A 14,009-nucleotide genomic window follows, 5' to 3' on the forward strand; every position below is an offset into this window, starting at 1 on the left:
CCACTTGTCTGTCTCCCCTCCTGGATCAAGGACAGGACTGACTCTGGTCACAGCCGTATCCCTGACACCCAGGATCGAACTGGCCCAACAAGAGGTAAAGAGGGAACCCTAACTAAATTCGAGTGGTCATGAGCATCCCAAGGGTCCTGGGAAGACTGTGCCCCAGAAGACCCCTCTGAGCACTGAACAGAAGAGACTTTTCCTCCCCTGTTTACCAGGAGGACTTCTGTCCCCGCCTGTATGGTTTATCAGCAGTAACAGCAGTAGTGCCCGTTGGCAGTGATCGTATTTCTGGCTGTGAGACATGAGAGGAGGACTTGTCACCTTGCTCCTGAACCGCACTGCAAGCCTCCCAATACCTGGAGGCCAGGAGTCCACTATTATTCTCTGCACAGCAGCTGGGGAGCATCCTTCCAAAAGGCAGATCAGATCACGGCCGTTCTGGGAGCACAAACTTCTGAGCCTTTCCCGTTTCACTAAAAGCCCAAATCCTTAGAATTCCTTGCGAGGCTGTAGCAGGTTGGATTTCAGGAAAAGGCACAAAAGGGCACCTCGGACCCCAGCCAGAATGGCCTTTTATCACGCAGTCCAGAATGCTGAGATGGAAGACTCTTTGGGGCCATCAGTGCCATTTTCTGAAAGGAAAACCTGAGATGGTATTAGACATCATGCAGCCTTGGATCAGTGCAGTCAGAAGGGAGGTGGGGAGGGCTGGGCAAGGGGAGGACCCAGGCCACAAGGCGGGTCCAGGAGAGCCCCATAGCCAGAATGGCCCATCGGAGTTAGCCCACACTGGGGGAGAAATGACCAGGCTCCTACACCCGCCGTTGTCAGTTACTGGATGCAGACAGCAAGGAAGGGCAAGGTGGCCTCTGGGGCTGGCCCGTCCCTGGGGTTTACAGCTGAAGGCCAGAGGCCAGTGACGCCGCAACGCCTTCCCCCAAGGAGAGTCCTAACAAAGCCCCACCCAACCTGGCCCCTGTCACCTCTCTGGCCTCACCTCTCCTTCCCTGCCTCTCACCACCCTGACCCCCTCCTTCCTCAGACCCACCCTCGCCTTCCCACCTCAGGGCCTCTGCATGACCTGCCCGCCCAGAGTGCTTTTCCTCCAGTCAGGTCCATGCCTTGTCCCCTCAATCTCTGCAAAGGTCACGTTATTAGAGCATCCTTCCTTGAGGTCCCCCTTAATAAAAGAGCAGCTCCCCGCTTCGCCCTGCCCTTCTTCGCTGCCGCTCTCTGACTCACTGCGTTATTGTTATGTAATGGCTAAGTCGTATCCAACTCTTTGCGGGCCCTGTGGATTGTCGCCCTCCAGGCTCCTCTGGCCATGGGATTTCCTAGGTGAGAAGACTGGAGTGGCTTGACATGCCCGCCTCCAGGGGTTCTTCCCAACCCAGGGATCGAACCCTTGTGTCCTGAGTCTCCTGCTTGGCAGGTGGATCCTTTCCCACTGAGCCACCTGGATAAGCCTCATTTATTTGTTATTGTCCGTCTCCTTCCTCTCCAACCGAGGCCCATGGGACTTGTCTGGTGCAGTGCACACAAGCAGCGCCAAGCTGAGAACCCAGTGCTTCGAAGGAACTCAGTAAATACCTGGGACTGAATCAATAAGCCTCCAGTCCTTCACCTGTGGCAGAAGAGATCCTGGCTTTGAACTGTACTGGCCCTCCACAGGACACCAGGACACCAGGCTTCAGCATCATAGCGCACCCAGGATGTGGGTGCCATAACAGTTTAATTCCCCTTTGCCCCACTGTATAGAGAAGGCAGCCGTGAGCCAGAAGCCACACCCCCAGGTCACAGACCAGGGGACAGCTGAGCCCTTGCAGGAAGCAAGGACTGTCTGACATTGTGTGGGTGGTGGGGGCAGAGGGTGGGGGTGTTCTGGGCGCAGCTGCTCCTCAGCTCAGGGGTCCTGCCGCCCCCTGGCCATTTCTCTTATTTCGTGCTCAAGTCTGCCGTTGCTCTCTGAGTACAATGGTGTTTATTAACTTCCCACTGAGCTCATTATGGAGCAGCCACCTTATCACCGACCACCTGCATTCGGAGCTGGGCAAGATCACACTCAGCTTATAAATGGCCCCAGTCTCCACCCCAGGGGTAGCCATAGACTCGGGGGCCGCCCGCTTCACTCGGAAGTTCAAGTCCGAGAGCAAGGAGCTGGCCCCTCCTCTGTCCCCAGCCCTCGCCACCACTCCAGGACCAGGAGTCGAGCAGGAATCCATCTGAGTCTCCCACTCTCTCTGTCCCGTCTGCCATCCCTGCGCCAGACACACATTCATCTTGACACTGTGACAAGTTCACTGCCACGTGGCTGTCATCCTCAGCGCGGCCCAAGAGAGCTGTCGTTGGAACTTCCCGTGACAACATTGCAAACCTCAGGCAGGCGTGAGATTTGCCGTGGATTCACTCTGTGCTCCTGGGCCAGATGGCTAATCTCTGCGAGCCTCAGCTTTCCCATCTCTGTAATGGACATAATCATGCCCCCATGAATGCTTGTGTGCAATTTACATGAAATAACAAATGCTTATAGTCAAAAACCCAACCGTTCAGTCCTGACTTCTCCGCTATGCAGTCAGCTGAGTGTTTAGGGATCACAACATTTTAGGGGCCCATGAAAAGGTTTTAATTTCTTTTAAAACCAAAAGCCAAGTTGTAACATAATCCAGTGGGAGATAATATTCCTTCTTATACCAAAGCAGTCATAAAATACAATTTTAATTATTTTTTTTAATGGAGGAAGAGGCCCATAAAGAAATGCGCAGAGCCCAGGAACTCTGCGATACAGTCCAGGAACGCCACAGTGCAGCTCTGCAGCCATGTTTGTTCGGGGGGTTGGAGGCACAGACCGGGACCCAGAGAAGGCTGTTGATTAGTTTGACCTGTACTTGACCAGTATGACTTGAACTTTGGTAACCTGATGAGCCACAAGGCTTGACAAGCAATCGGCTCACAGTCTAGCTCACAGTCTAACAAAACCCATTCCTTATTCTTGCCACAAATATTTGTGGAGTTCCTATTTCTAAGGGCTTCCCTGGTGGCCCAGTGGTAAAGAATCCACCCGCCAATGCAGGAGACTCGGGTTCGATCCCTGGGTTGGGAAGATTCCCTGGAGAAGGGCATGGCAACCCACTCCAGTATTCTTGCCTGGAGAATCCCATGGACAGAGGAGTCCTCTGAGCTGCAGTCCATGGGGTTGAAAAGAGTTGGATACAACTGAACAACTTAGCACGCACATACTCCGAGCTAGGCTCAGTCTGGGTTCAAGTATTGGTGTGAGTACTGTCTGGCTGTGTGAACTTGGGAAAGTGACTTTACATCCGTGTGCCACGGATAAAATGGGAGTGTTGGGTGTCAGAATTCAGACAATCCAGTGAAAGCGTTTAGAAGATAGCCCAGTGTATAATAATCACTCCAAAATATTAGCCCAAGGTAACCATCGCAGACACGGTCCCCACCCATAAGGGAGCCTGCAAAACCCAGTCCATGAACAAGCATGTTAATAAAGGGTTTGGCCTTGGTGGTCATCGGTGCTACGAAGGAAATAAGAGAGTGGTGTTAGAGCAACCCCCCCTTGATGGCCTTCGGTCAGAGGCCACATCCAGCCCAGGGAGGCCAGGTGGACAAACACCCAACCCTCCTCTCCTCCCGCCCCCTGATCTCCTGCTGGGTTCCTCATTGGCTGAACCCAGCCAGGGCCAGGCGTGGGAATCTGTGGATGTGTCCAATCAGGTCAGCTTCCCGGGCTCAGGGCAGGATGGTGAAGGATGGAGCTCAGTCTGAAGGGTCAAGCAGGATACCTCCCACACAGAGCCCCGCACCTCCGCAAGGCTGAAATCATTCATTAGCTCCTCGTTGCCCACAAGTTCCCAAGGATGCCCCCACAGCCCCTCGGTCCCTACACCTGCTCCCACTCCCATCTCACCCTCAAGTTTGGGGAACTTCTTATGGTTCCCCCAAAGCATAAGGCCATTTTACATCTCTAGAGCTTCACCCCAGCTGTTGCCACCCCGTGGAATGCCCTCCCCACACCCACACCTGGGCAAACCCCAACAGGACAGTGGGACAGTGCAAAGCTTGGAAACCTGGCTTCCAGTTCTGTTTCTGCCACTTCTTAGCTGCATGACTTGGGGGAAGCCAGTTCATCCAGTGGAACCTCAGTGTCTCACCTGTAACGTGCGAAGGATGCTAGTCCACATTGTGAAGTTACTATGAGAACCAAACAAAATAATGCTTATAAAGGGCTGGGCAGGAGGTCACTCAGTGAGTCATATTAGAGGCAATTTTTAAAATTTATTCATTTGGCTGTGTCTGGTCTAAGCTGTGGCACACTGGACCCTTTTAGTTGAGGCATGTGACCTCTTAGTTGTGGCATGTGGGATTTGGTTCCCTGACTAGGATTCGAACCCAGGCCCCCTGCATTGGGAGCGCAGAGTCTTAGCCACTGGACCACCAGGGAAGTCCCCAGAGGCAATTTTTAAGAAGTACCTCGCTTACGAAGCCGTTCCTGACCATCTGTCCCTCGAGTATCAGGACCCCACTGTTCTGTGAGCATCAGTGGACCTTTCATGGACAGCTCTTGGGGCCCCTAGAATGCTTTCTTCTGCATCTCCATCCATGCTCTGTGAGTTCCAAGAGAGAAGGACCTGAGAGTATTCTATCTGTGTCCTCAGCATCCAGTTCACGGCAGACACTCCGTGAATACGGAATGAATGAATGAACAAGTGTGCAAACCAGGGGACCAATCTGCCTGCCCCTCCACCTGAATGAAGCTTGAACTACTTCAGTCCCCGCCTGGACTACTAAACAGGGCATGGGGTGACCTCTTGAGGAAGCCCAGGCCCAAGGTCACGGCAGGGGGAGGGGTACTAAGGGCAGCACCGGGGCTGGGGGGAGGTGGCAGGCCCCAGCTCATTGGAAATGCAGAGAGAATCCCAGCGCGGCTGCCTTCTCTGGCAGGGAGCGAGCGGGAAAAGACAAGAAAAATGAAGCCGCCACAATCTCATTTTCTGAGGCCTGCAAGTCAGCCAGGAAATAGCTATTATTCCATCGCACTGTCGGTATTAAGTTATTTCCTTCACTAAATACGGGAATGTTCATGAATATCTATTGAGTCCCAGGTACAGACACCTCCTGGCTCTGTGGCTCAGTCACTCTGCCTTTACATTCCTCCAACAACACCCCTCAATCTTGCTCTGAAGTGAAAGACAATAGTATTTTAAATTGGTTAATAAATCTCGGAATTGATGCTCCTCGAAGGCCCGGGAACTTCGTCTCTATTACTTGAATAAAAGGGATCACATTTTAACCACTCCTGGGCTAGGAATTCAGGAGAGGGACCTGAACCAGCCTCTCCTTCGTGCTGGGGAGGGGAGGGTCGGAGGATTCAGGACCCTGGGTCCGACGGAACCCTATGGACAGCCAGGAAATTCTTATTTTTCTGGTCGATTCAGGCCAGCGGGACATCTTGGACCACTTTGGTTTTGATGGCTTTGTGTTTGGCCAGTTCCCCTGGATCCAAATAAAAGAGACTTGGAAGCAGAGCTCCAGGGAGAAGATGGGTATCTGACATCCTTTAAAAAGGATGGGGACTTCCCTGGCTGTCCAGAGGTTAAGACTCTGAGCTTCCAATACAGGGGCTGTGGGTTCAATCCCTGGTCAGGGAACTAAGATCTAGCATGCTGCATGGTGAAGCCAAATTTAAAAAAAAAAAAATTAAAAATAAAACCATCTGGATGCAGATAAGGAAGGAGGGGGAGGGAAGCATAAATAACACTGTTTGAAACACCATTCCAGGTGTTGATTCTTTTATCACCTTCCTCATGGGCACAGGTGAACTTGAGCATCCTTGTTGGGGTGGAGAAAGCTTTGAAAAGCCCAGATGAGGGAGAATGAGAAGTAGGACTAAAATGCCTCCTGTTTGTTCAGTTTCTTGCCATCTGCTTCATCTGTTTTCCCAACCCATCCTCGCAGCCACCCTAGGAAATGCAAAGTCCAGACATTGTAAACAGGCCAGAAAACCCACGGGTCAGAATCATCTCTATGTACCCAGCACCCAACACACAGCCTGGCCCCAGAGTTGCTGCTGTTGTGTACTAGCTCAGTCATGTCTAATTCTTTGCGACCCCATGGCTTGTAGCCCACCAGGCTCCTCTGTCGGTGGAATTTTCCAGGCAAGAATACTGGAGTGGATTGTCATTTCCTTCTCCAGGGGATCTTTCCAATCCAGGGATCAAACCCGTGTCTTCTTCACTGGCAGCCAGGTTCTTTACCCCCAAGCCCCCAGCCCCAGTGTATCAGCTTCAAAAATAATGGGGGAATGGGCGATTGTACAACATCCCCAATTTACAGATGTGCCAACTGAGGCTTGGGGCAGGCAAAGGCTTGCTCAGCAACTCATTGTGATCTGGACCATCAATGACTCAGCTAAGACAGTCTATGCACCCACTATGCCCAGGCCCTGAGCTGGGTACTACAGATAAAAGTGTGAACAAAAAAAGGTGCTTGATGGGGCTCGTCATCTCGGAGTGAGGTGGGGGGCGGGGGGTAGTGGGGCAGAGAGCACTTGGGTGACTAAAGAGAGAACCAGGACAACTTCAGGTGTACAGTAAGTCCACTATGTATGACAAGTTCCATTCCGAGTGAGCTAGTAAGCCCAATTGGTTCATACGTCCAGCAAAGTTAGCCTAGATACCCAACTAACACAATCGGCTATTAGTAATGCACTGTAATAGGTTTCTACTACTTTTCACCCAATTAATACATCAGTGAAAGTGAAAGTTGTTCAGTCGTGTCCAACTCTTTGCGACCCCGTGGATATACAGTCCAAGGAATTCTCCAGGCCAGAATACTGGAGTGGGTAGTCTTTCCCTCTCCAGGGCATCTTCCCAACCCAGGGATCGAACCCAGGTCTCCCACATTGCAGGTGGATTCTTTACCAGCTGAGCCTCAATGGAAGCCTAAGAATACTGGAGTGGGTAGCCTATCCCTTCTCCAGCGGATCTTCCTGACCCAGGAATCGAACCCGGGTCTCCTTCACTGCAGGCGGCTTCTTTATCAACTGAGCTATCAGAACAAACACAAAAAGAAAACATTTTTAATCTTACAGGACAGTCCCAGGTTCGTTTCTGGAAACTGTGTCCCAACCACAGGACTCGGGATATCCTGGTCTCTTCAAGATTCATCAAAGCATACATCCCATGGTTGTCACTGGAGGAGCAGGTGGAGAGTGACCCCCTGGCTAACCAAGGGACCTCTCATCACGGGTAGGTCAGAGAAGCGGAGCTCCGAGGCACTTTCAGAAAATCTCACAGTCTGGCAAGGGCCTCGTCCAGAGTGCTGAACTCCATCTGGGGAATAAAGCCAGACACATCACTCTTTTGGACAAGCAATTTTTTTTTTTGCATAATTGACAATTCTTGGCATATTCTCCCCTTCTCTGCTCACAGCCTTCTTTTCATGTCACTCATGCACGTACCAGACACTCCGAGGTGACTTCCCTTGAAAGGAGAACGCCAGAGAGACCTCTGTCTCCCTACCCTTAAATATTCCACTTGTTATAAATTCCCCGAGGAGTCTTCTCAGCTCCAAATATCAGGGGAACAGAAAGGGGGGAGAAAAGAGGGGGGAAAAAACACATTCTCAGAACAGTTCTTTGTACTTGAGATTCTTTGGTTTGTATTAAAATATTCTCATCTCCCCATAATTTATGAACACTCCTGGCACTAAGAGGCTTCGCTTTGTCCCTGATCCTCCGTTCTAGAAATAAAACGAAGAATGTCAGTGCGGACATCTCCCGGAGGGAGGGGGCGACTAGCCAGACACTTCCAGAGCATCTGATGTGAGTGGTCGGGGAAAGGCAGACTCATTTCCTGACCCCTTTTATCAGGGAGGAGACTCAGCAGTAGGCACTTCCCTGTCCGTGATCTCATTTGATTTTCCCAACAGTCCTACCATGCTACTATTATAATTATGATGCCACTCTCTCAAAGGAAACAGTGAGACTCTAAGCGGTCAAGTGTCCTCTCAAGAGCCAGAGCTGGCAAAATATGGGCCTTGGATTTAAATCCAGATGTGGCTGACCTCCCAGTGCTCCTACCAGTTGACTACACCATCTGGAGGAGGAGTAATCAAGGCAGGCTGCCTGGAAGAGGCAGGATTTAAACTGAGTCTCCGAGCTGCTGGTGTCCCAGCTTGCTGTGTTTTCTGGTGGTAGAAATGCAGCTGTCCTCAGTCATTCAGTCCCTATAACACCCTGAAGGAGGCAGGATCTGTAATATATTCAGCATCATTTTTGAAAATACATGGATTTGATATTTTCTCCCTCATATGAAAACCTCTGCTTCTCCTACCCCTGTGACTGCTGAGCAAAATTTAACATCCTGATCATGACATTCAAGGTTAATAATTTGTTCTAACCTACCTTTTCAGCTTTCTGCCTCATTACCATCACACACACACACGCACACACACACACACACGCAAACACACACACATAGATATGCCCTTAAAGATATCCCATGTTCTAGTCAAATAACACTTTTTCCTCATACAGGAGGATACAGACTTCCTCCTCTATATTGCTCATGGGATTCCCGCTTCTTCCAATGCCTTTCTCTGCCTAGTGAACTCCTATGCATCCCTCAGAGCCCAAGACAAATGCCCCATTAGCAAGGAAGCTTTTGCTTCATCCCTTCACATACAGCTCTTTGTACATGTATCTGGTAAGAACCAGCCCAGAACTAACTGGCCCATAGTGTGACATCTGTCCCCCTTACAACAAACTTTGCAGACAGGCGCTCAGGTCTTATATTTCTCTGAATCCCCACAGCTTTAGCACAGCGCCTGGCCTTTCATCTAGGGGGCAATAACCACAGATGCTGATGGGTGAATAAATGAATGAGTGAGTGAATAAATGAATGTATTGCAGACTTTCAGGAGTTGCCTGTTGGATGAACCTAAGCCTCTGCTTCACACACACACACAAGAAAGTCTCCTCATGACCTTACATACAGTTGGTCCTCAAACAGCACCTTTGGTGCATAAGACATCACTCTTCTCACCTGAAACTGCTTGTTAGGGGAGAATTAAGACAACAAAAATGGACTTCCCTGGTAGTCCGATGGTTAAGATTCTGCCTGCCAACACAAAGGACACGGGTTCCATCCCTGGTTCTGGAAGATTCCAAATGCCTGGGAGCAACTAAGCCCGTGAGCCACAACTACTGAGCCCACACCAGCCAGAGCCCATTCTTGGCAACGAGAGAAGCTGCTGCAATGAGAAGCCTGCACACCGCAGTGAAGACCCAGCACAGCCAAAAAGGAGCAGAATAATTCAAAAAGCAACAACGGGGCTTCCCCGGTGGCCCAGTGGTTAAAGAATCTGCCCGCCAATGCAGGGGACACGGGTTCAGTCCCTGGCCTGGGATGATTCCACGTGCCTCGGGGCAGTTAAACCCATGCGCCACAACCGCTGAGCCTGTGCTCTAAAGCCCCTGTGCCGCAACTGAATCCCACGCGCCCCAGAGCCCATGCTTTACGAGAGAAGCTACGGCAGTGAGAAGCCGCCTGCACCGCATCTAGAGGGTGCCCCTGCTCACCTTGACTAGAAAAAGCCCATGTGCAGCCATGCAGACCCAGTGCAGCCAAAATAAAGTAAATAAAATTTCTGAAAATAAATAAATAAAAAGCAACCACAAAAATAAGGCCTGGGTGGCAGTCTGAGCCCTCAGCGGCCCCGCTGGAAGGAAACAGACAGAGCAGCTTCCAGGGTCCGGCTCCTCTCCCTCTCTCCAAGGTCCAGATCCATCTTTTACTGACCAGTGGACTACCTCACCTAACATCCTCCCTGAGAAGAGGAACCAGGGGTTTTCAGACCCGCAGTCCAGTCGAGGGGCTGAGACTGGAGACAGAGCTGACCGAGTGGTAAAATGGCATCAAACACGTAGTAGCTTTCATCCCAAGTGTCCAGGCCTGGGCAGTGGACGGAGGAGCCCTGATTTATAGCACGGGCCAGTTTCCACGGTGCAAATATTCCCATCACAACAGACTTCAAGCTGATGGTTTAACAAGTGGCTTAGAAAACTCCTGAATTTTTAACAACCAGTGCTCGTGAACCAGGGTGAACCAGCTCCAGGACTTCAGGGTTACCTGTTATGGCTGTTAATATTATTACTATGGTCCAGCCAAGCAGTGTTATTTTCAGTGTCTTCCTTTCACAAATCTACATGAGATTTCCATTCAACATTGGAATGTGCAGGCTAAAAATAGTTTGAAAGTCATCAAAGCAAATGGTAAGGTCTCAATGACCTTCCAGAAGTGCAGCACCCAAGTCCTCCTCGTGGGAGATAACTCCCCAGACTCCCTCTGAGACACAAGAATTCCACCCCTTGCCCTTTTTTCCCATAGCCCTACAACAGGCAAGTCAGAAAGTGCACCCCAAAGGAGTACTGTGTGTGCTCAGACAAATCGCCCAAACTCTCTGAGCCTCAGTTTCCTCATCTCGCTCCCAGAGCTGCTGTGAAGGGTTAATGAGGTAACGTATGTGGAACATACTTGAAATACCCATCAAAGAGTAATGCCCAATAAAACACAGCTATTATTAAGAATACTCATCATAATACAAGCAGCAGTTCCAGGGCCCCTGCTCCTCTGCAGAGGGTCTGGGGGGCTCCCAGGCCCCCCCCCACAAGTTATGCAAACAGCAGGACAGAGCTGGATCCTTGGAGCTGAGCAAGCCTCCCCATCTCCTCCCCCTACCACCCACTCACTTCCAGTTCCCCTCCAGGACTAATTTATTTATTTCCTTCTGAATCCTCCGAGTCCAGCAAGCTGTGAAGTGGTCAGATGGATTTTTTAAATTAATTGACAGGAAATCAATGAGGAAGTGATCGTTTTGGCCCTGGCTGGGCGGGGGGCCATCTCGGCAGTGGGAGACAAATGGGTGGCTTCAGGCAGCACGGGGGTGGGGGCTTTGTTGAGCTGGGGTTGGGTTGTGGGTCCTGAGGCCCAGGAGGCCCGCACCTGCCGTGGGAGGCAGGATGGAGAAGTGAAAGGTGGTCAACCTGCCCGCCAAGAAGCCAGGAGATCCGAGTTCAGGCCCTGACACCCCCACCTACTGGCCATGTCACTGTGGACAAGTCACCGCGCCTCTTGGAGCCTCACTCGCCTCCGAGGGTGGCGGTAAGGATTTGACTCTGACTCATCTGGGGAGAGAGTCGTCAATTCACCCCACCACAACATTCAATCCACCGCAACAGTGAGGCTAAAACAAACGTAACACAAGCTTGGGAGTGCTGGTGCCATAGGGCTGGCCCTCTCGGGCTTTGCTGGGAACCCTTCACCAGGAGTGCCAGCCCCAGCTAGCCTGCAGGGAAATGAGAGAGGCACGTGGCGCAGGCACACCAGCCAACAGCCAGCCAACCCCCAGTGACGGAGCTGCCTTGCTGACCGACAGCTGATGGCCGACTCTTGTGTGAGCCCAGGTAGCATCACTGGTGGCTCAGATGGTGAAGAATCGGCCTGCAATGTGGGAGACCTGGGTTCGATCCCTGGGTTGGGAAGATCCCCTGGAGGAGGGCATGGCAACCCACTGCAGTGTTCCTGCCTGGAGAATCCCGTGGACAGAAGATCCTGGCAGAGGGGCGTGGACAGAGAATCCCGTGGACAGAGGGGTCCCAAAGAGCTGGACACTGCTGAGGGGCTGAGCACACATACTACAGATAGAGAAACCGAGGCTCAGGCAGGGGAAACCACTGGCTTAAGACCTCATGGCTAGGACCAGGGTCACCCTCTGACCTGCCTGACCCCAAAGCCATGGGTCTTCCAACAGTCCCACTCAGTTCTAAAATCATGCTGAGTCAGTACGATTATCCATGACTGGTTCCCTCTTCCCCAGCCACCTTCCCAACAAACTGTTACCACATTCCCCCCACCTCCCCCACCCAGCCCCCCTCCACTCATTCGGCAGTTATTTGTTGAAGCAGGAGAGCGCAGTGGTTAAGCATTGAGACTCTGATATCAGAGTCAAATTCTAGCTCTGTTTCTTCCCAGCTGTATGACCTAGGACAAGTCAGCTCACCTCTCTGACCCGTGTCTTCCTCATCAGTAATAGGGAGAACACAAGAATGTCTGCTGCTGCTGCTAAATCTCTTCAGTCGTGTCCGACTCTGTGCGACCCCATAGACGGCAGCCCACCAGGCTCCCCCGTCCCTGGGATTCTCCAGGCAAGAACACTGGAGTGGGTTGCCATTTCCTGCTCCAATGCATGAAAGTGAAAAGTGAAAGTGAGGTTGCTCAGTCGTGTCCGACTCTTTGTGACCCCATGGGCTGCAGCCCACCAGGCTCCTCTGCCCATGGCATTTTCCAGGCAAGGGTACTGGAGTGGGGTGCCACTGCCTTCTCCCAAGAATGTCTACTTGGTGGAATTCTTTGCAGATTAAATAGGAAAGGCGTGGGAAGCTCTTATGACACAGTGCCTGGCGTGGAGTGTGTGCTCAGCAAACAGGTGTTATGTCTGTGGCCATTCCTCCTGACAGCCTGCCACAGACCAGGCACTGAAGCGGTCCCTTTGGAAGACCATGAAGATGCCAGTCTCTACCCAACAGGGGCAGAACCTCGTACTGGCTGAACTGGGCAATACTGAACCATTTCAGAACTTGCTTCTTTCACTTACTGCTTTTTCTGGACAAAAGGAGGATGTCAGAAAGCAGTAGAAAGAAGAGGCAATCTTTACTCAGGATGCCAGGGTCGCAACTCTGCCTGCAACGCACTCTGAATGATGCCTCCCTTGTCTGGCCTTCAGTTTTCCCATCATATCATGAAGGAATGAACTTCCAAACTGTCCCATCTCTTCCTGCCATTCTGTCATCTTGGGATCGCCAGCTGTTCATCCCCATTCCACCTAACCTGACATCAGAACAAACCTCCCCCCAGATACATTCAATGCCAAGCAGGTTTCGATAATCTGAGGAATTCTGGTTTTTATTGATGATGTCCACCCGCCCCCTTCCCTCCACAGCCCAGGATAAATTTGCATTAGGGGCTGGATTCAAAAAGAGGAGAAAAAAAAAAAAGCAAGCAAGAAAGAGGGCTGTCTTTGAAGTGAATGACATGAATTATTTCGACCTAACTTACTAATTAAGACCTCATTAGCAGCCCAAATTTGTGATAGATCAGCAGAGGACTTGGCACAATGGTTTAATTTAATGATTTCTTGCATTACTTTGTTAATCATCTTTAGTCTGATTTAATTTATGCCAATGTGACTGTCCTAATTTCTAATTAAGGCATTGATGGCGGGGACGCCCGCCATAGCATAAGAATTTCAATCAAGGCTGATACAAAAGCAGATATTCGTTTTTAAGGCCTGTGAGATAGCAATTTGCTAAGCCTTCTGCTTATTGTTTTATTCGCCCCCACCGAAAGGTTGGGGAGGGTCTGGTCTTCGCCTGGGGCAGACGGATTCTCACTAATCACAGACCTTTACAGTCATCGATTTTTTTTAAAGGCTCTGAAAAAGACCTTGGAGATTAACCAGACTAAGCTCTTCATTTCACGCATGAGGCAACAGGGGCCAGAGAGGGTGAGGGGCTCACCCAAGGTCACACAGTAAGTTAGCAAGATGGCGGGGGAAGACCCCAGGCACGTGCTGTCCTCCACGGTCACCGGCTTGACGGCAGTGGCAGTTTCCGCAGGCAGGGGTTGCAACTGACTGAGGTTTGAGTCAGTGAATTAAAGTTGACGCAATGATTCCAATAACTTCCAGCACTTGAGGGCCAGACCCTGAGCTTCAAATGGGATGCACGTTTTTCTCACGTCCACAAACCAACACCCACACCTGCCCTCCCATTTTATAGAGGCTCAGAGAGGTACGATGCCTCCTCGGTGTTCTACAGCAAAAAAAAAAAAAAAAGTGATTTGAACCCAGATCTGCCTGATTCCCAAGTCCATGCTACTATCACGGCTCCAGCCTGCCTCCCTAGGTCACCATTAGGTATCCATAGTAATCTG

The 14,009-nt window shown here is 51.0% G+C and overlaps 1 non-coding gene across 1 annotated transcript; it reads right to left on the reverse strand.

Annotated features, from left to right (window-relative positions):
• TRNAG-CCC lies at positions 4,387 to 4,459 on the reverse strand. The gene has a single exon. It is a non-coding gene; the product is annotated as a tRNA-Gly (tRNA).

This window comes from Capra hircus, chromosome 17 (assembly GCF_001704415.2).
Source record: "Capra hircus breed San Clemente chromosome 17, ASM170441v1, whole genome shotgun sequence".
In the NCBI taxonomy this organism is placed as follows: Eukaryota; Metazoa; Chordata; class Mammalia; order Artiodactyla; family Bovidae; genus Capra; species Capra hircus.